This window comes from Eulemur rufifrons, chromosome 16, assembly GCF_041146395.1.
Source record: "Eulemur rufifrons isolate Redbay chromosome 16, OSU_ERuf_1, whole genome shotgun sequence".
Lineage (NCBI taxonomy): Eukaryota > Metazoa > Chordata > Mammalia > Primates > Lemuridae > Eulemur > Eulemur rufifrons.
The window spans coordinates 51,276,149-51,282,148 of NC_090998.1; positions in this window are offsets into that span (position 1 = coordinate 51,276,149).

The window sequence follows — 6,000 nt, forward strand, 5'->3', positions numbered from 1 at the left end:
CATATAAAATTAACTGTCATGTTTAGGCTTCCTTTCCTGATGATGGGCACCAGACCTTCATTTCCGAAGGGTCTAAGTCCTCAGTGATCCTGCCTTTATTGGGGTGCTGTGATGTTACATTAACGTTCACTACTGGATGCGGAATTGTTAGTACCCAGAATTCCTTAGATTGCAAACTTAAACCTCCCTGCCTTCATTCATTGTGCTCATAAGTCTGATCTCCTCTCGGTGATTGTAATCAATACCCAGAGCCATAGAGTCACCTCCTTCTTTCTCCTTAGTTCATGGCATAAAGATCCCACAATGACAGTCTCTAACTTCCTGGTCCATGAAACCATTGTTGTGTCCACATGGAATCATTTCTCACTTGAGGTCCAAGACCTTTAAATTAGCAGAATGCAGAGCTGAAGAAATGGGAAGCCAAAAGCCAAAAGCCAAAAAAAAAAAAAAAAAAAAAGAGTGGCTACCTCGATGTAAACTCGAGAGGAGCTGTTCCTACTTCCCCCTCTAGTTGCCAGGCCTCTGTGTTCCGGCTGTGGCAGAAACAGCCCTGTGCATCAGTTTTTGGTTTAAAGCCTGTATTTCATCCAGCCTCCCAGGGTGTTGTCTCCCAGCTGACAGCGTGAGTAAGCTCTCAGTAGGCCACTTCACAGTTGTATAAAGCCAACTGCTTCAGGTGATGAAGTACACAGTAAGACCAGTGGAATTCTGCAGGTGCGAGCCAGCTTATTTTATTATAAGATGAGTTTTTTCCACCAGAGCTGCTTTATAAGGTACTGTAAATCCACCAACCAAGGTCCTAACAGAGGCATGGTGTCCAGGAAAGGCAAATCCATACCCAGAGTGAGAATCGAGTCTGATGAGGACAAATCACTGTTTCCTCCAGGCCAGAAAGAAGAGTCCAATGCAGTCAACCTGTCACCAACTAGTTAGATGGCTGGTTCCCCCGCGGGATGGTGCCAGGTCATAAGTTCAGCATCGACTTCTGCTGTTGGCAGTTCAGGCACTCGGCCATAGCGGTGACCATGTCAGCTTTGATGTGAAGAAGCCCACACGTGACTGTTAGCCTTGTTGCCACGGCCACCCTGTACCACCTCCGCAAGACTCACTTGTTCTGGCACTGGATCATGAGTTATTTTGCAAAGTATTTTCTTCCATGCCTTTGTATTTCCTTCTGCACTTGGGAGGATTCCATGAACACCAACCATTCAATAAGTGCGACACTGCTGTCATAAATGATGGAGGGAAGGGAACTTCCAAGTAGGCCCTGGCAGGGCAGAACAGTGCAGGAACCAAGGAGGACTTGGCAAGGCACGTGCCTGAGCCTGGAGCCATGTAGAGTGGTTAGAAAGTAGCAGAGAATAATTTGGAGCCAGAAGTAAGGTATGGTACTTTGCAGAGCCTTTTGAATAACAGGCTGAACAATGTGAATTTTATCCGAAAGGAAGGCTTTAAGCATTTTAAGCAATTAAATAAACTATTAGGAATTTATAGGCACATTAAAGTAACCTTGTACACCTTTCGATGAAAGCGGTAATCCTCCCTATAAGAACATTTGATAAATTCTCATCCAGCGTGTGCTGGAAAATATCCCAGGGCAGGGAGAGCCTTATTTTGAGAAGAGAATTAGAAATCATTCTCCCACTTTCCTGCAGTTTCTTCCACTTGCTCCTTTGGCAAACAGGGATGGTGTGTCACTCTGGAGAGATGGCGAGGGCCTGCCGTGTTGGGGCTGGGCTAGTGTCAGGATGACGGAGGAGGCATGGGCCAGGCTCTGAGACCTGGCTCTTACCTGCCCCAACTTCCTGCTGCCTCCTAGCCTGTGTGGAAAGCACAGGGCTGGACCGGAGGGGACAGGAGAGGACACTGGAGGCGCCCATTTAGCTATGGGTCCAGGCGGAGGGTGTTGATTCACCTTTATCAGCAGCATGGTAGACTTCTCTCCTGCTTCCTGTGTCTCTTTCTCACTTGCTGTGGAGTCCAGGCAAGCGGGTGAGAAGTGGATTGCCTTCCCCAGGCAGCCCTCTGCATTTACTGCTACCGCTGCATTTACTGCTACTGTACCTGGCTGAAAGTTCTCTCAGACTGAACTGAATCTGCTTCCACCCGGAGGCATTCAGGTCACGGAGGCATAAAGAATAAGCCTAATTTTCCACCTGTGTATATTCCCACAATGATTTTTCAAGGTTATTTCTATCTTTCTCAGCATCCTGGTCATTGAATAATGAGAAAAATTATAATTCACCAATAACTTTCTTAACATTTTTTATCCTGCAGCCAATGTAATGCTTTAAACATGGTTGATACAAAGAATACTAGCTTATTATGTTATTTAATTTGGGTATGTTTCTGTTAATTTAGTTTAAGTTTGTGGTACACGTGGGTATGGGCACACACACACACACATACACATATGTATGTGTGTTGCGATCATCATTTCATACAAGTTCAAACTGAGCTTGTGGATCTACCAAGGCCTTGAGGTCTTTTTCACATAAACTGCTTATAAGATATATCTCCTTCAACCTTCCCTTGTGAAATTGATTTTTATGAAATAAAACACTCTATTATATTTTTATTGTTATAACACTACCCAACTATTTTTAAATGACTTTATATATATCCTGGTTTAATGACATTTTGTTTGTTTTGCCTCATGGATCCAACTTTTGAGGTGGCCTCTGAATAGTTCTCCATTTCTTACCATTTCCCCTTGGTCAGCCAGCTCCATCCACACTGGCTGTCTTACTTGCCAAGCTTGCTCCCACCTCAGGACATTTGCACTTGCTGTTCCCCTGCCTGGACCTCTCTTCCTTCAAAATGTCTCCCTCTGTTATCCACTATCACCTTTTATACTATATCAGTTTCATTCACTTCTTTTGCCACTACATGACATTATATTACATATTTATTTGCTTTTTTTCATCATTCTTCTCCTAAGACTATATAATCCACGAAGACAAGGACTTTGACTTGTTCATCACGACTTCCCCAGCATTCAGAAAAATTCCTGAACCATAGTAGATGCTCAATAAACATTTTTGAATATACAAATTAACTAGTGTTTTAAAATTTTAATTTGATCATCTAACCTTGTAGTTCTTCTTTCTAGATTTGTATCATGGGCCAATTTGATAAAGCTGCTTTCTCCACATACAAAATTCTTTATAAAATGTGCTCTACAGGATGGAGCCAATTTCAGAACCATGTGGTCCTCCACCAAGTACCCTCTTTCAGGTTTATATCTTTTCAATAATTAAAAAATCTTTAGAAATAAATTCTACCAATTCATTTTCCAACATATATTTCTCTATCTTAAATACAGAATATGGTCCAAAATCCTTTAAATAACATAAAGAACTTTCAGAAACTGGCCCCAAACTATCTCTCCATCATTTATATCCCATCACTACCTCCTTCCTGCTTCCTTCCCAGAGACTTTGTGCCCTTTGTTCTAGTCTCACTAAATTTGTTGTGATTCTTCAAGCATGCCATGTGCTTTCTCATCTCCATGCCTTAGCACACACTGTTCCAGTTACTTAGAGTGCCTTCTCCCCCTTCCCACCACCAGCCAGGTGGATCCATTCATGATCCAGCATAAATATCACTTCCTCCGTGAATCCTTTCCACACTTCTCTTCTGCTCTCTCTCAGTAATTTAGATGTTTCTCCACTTTAGCATCTTGCCTATTGTTTTTTAATAATTGCCATATTATTTATGGGTCACTTGCCAGTGTTAAGACTGTGACCTTCTCCAGGGTATGGCACTATATACCCATTAATATCTATTGAATAATGAAAAAACAATGACATATTTTGTTTGTTGTTTGTTGGAGTTTAAAGAAAGCAGGTCACACCCAACGGGACTGGCTGACATTCCAGACTGGCCTCTATCAAGGTGGTATTGACCTTGATGACTTTTGTTTTTTCTTTTTTTTTTTTTTTTGTTTTCTATTTGTTTATTTGTGTTCTTTTATTTCGTTACCGGCAGGGTCAACCAGGTATGATGACTTTTGTTGAGTCCATCTTACCCTTGGTATCTCAGAACCCAGAGTTTCTCACTCTCGTTGGAAGGGGCTTACCTTTCTTTTTTTTTTTTTTTTTTTTTTGAGACAGAGTCTCACTCTGTTGCCCAGGCTAGAGTGAGTGCCGTGGCGTCAGCCTAGCTCACAGCAACCTCAAACTCCTGAGCTCAAGCGATCCTCCTGTCTCAGCCTCCCGAGTAGCTGGGACTACAGGCATGTGCCACCATGCCCGGCTAATTTTTTCTATATATATTTTTAGCTGTCCATATAATTTCTTTCTATTTTTAGTAGAGATGGGGTCTCGCTCTTGCTCAGGCTGGTCTCGAACTCCTGAGCTCAAAGGATCCGCCCACCTCGGCCTCCCAGAGTGCTAGGATTACAGGCGTGAGCCACCGCGCCCGGCCGGGGCTTACCTTTCAATGGAGACTTGCATTGACCAAGTTCATGTAGATTGATAAAAATCAGCATACTGATTTTCTGCTACTATGGTTTGAATGCTTGTGTCTCCTCCAAAATTCATGTTGAAATCCTAATACAATAGTATTAAGAGGTGGGACCTTTAGGAGGTAATTAAGTCATGATGGCTCCACCCTCGTGAATGGGATTAGGTGCCCTTAAAAAGAACCCCTGGGAACTAGGTAGCCTTTTTGCCCTTCAACCTACCACCACGTGAGGACACAGAGACAGGGTACCATCTTGGAAGCAGAGAGCAGCTCTCACCAGACATTGGATCTACTGGTGCCTTGATCTTGGGCTTTCCAGATCCCAGAAATGTGAGAAATAAATTTTTATTGTTTATAAATTACCCAGTCTGTAGTATTTTGTTATAGCAGCACAAATAGATAAGATATTTACTTTCTAATGAAGAATACCACTGTCCAGAGAACTGAAATTCTCCAGGCACTCTATTAGTGCATTGTCTCCCTGTAGGCAAGCTACATATAAAATGACATGATAAGGGACAGGAGAATTAGTTGATCTTAAGTATTTCTCAATGAAGGGAGCTTGAGACTGTCTCACACACTAGAGAAATAACCTCTCCCAGGAAACCATGATGTTTTGGGTTACTTAGCCAAGACTTCCACTCCCTGGACAGGTCCTAAAGAATCACCTTCAATTTGGTCACCAACACCCTATTTCCTGTACAGTTGTGGTCAATCCCCAAGCCAACATCTCTCTGCCCAAACAGGATCCAAAGAAATGTCACCAAATGTGAAGTGACTAAGTTATATTTATATTTAAGCTCCAATTTTTCCCCTTCATATATTCAGGGATGCTCTCCTATTTGCTCTTAGTCACATTTATTGAGTGTGAATTTAACTAATTTAACTCCAAGGATAACTGTATTTCCAACTCCTTGTCAACTATGTTTAATGACAAGACCTGAAGGGGTTGAGTGACTAATCAACTTGTCAGTGGAAAAGGCAGGAATTCAACCCTGGTCTTATTTCCATCATACTTTCCTACATGGAAATGCCTAATAATTATTCAAGAGACAAGTTCTTAGCCTTTTCTACCTATTTAAAAGTATTTTTTTCAAAAGGCTTAAAAATGTGCATAAACTTTGACACATTGACACTTCTATAAATCTATCCTATGTAAATAATCATAGAGGTGTAAAAATTTATAGCTGGAAGGAGGTTCATTGCTGCATTGTTTACGATCATAAATAGCTGGGAAAACCTAAATATCCAACAACAGGAAATTTATTACATAAATTATAACTAAAGGTAGTCATTAACACAATATATACAAGATTGTTCATCCTACAATGTTAAGTGGTTAAAAGGCAGATTACTAAACACTATGTAAAATTGGATACTCCTTTTTGCAAAAAGAAAGTGTATGGATAGATAATCATAGAAAAAAGACTAGAAGAAAATAAACAAAAATATCTAAAAGAAAGTGGGTGTTAGGATTATAGTAATGTCTGTTTTGCTTATCTATATAGGTCGAGTATCCCTTATCTAAAAATT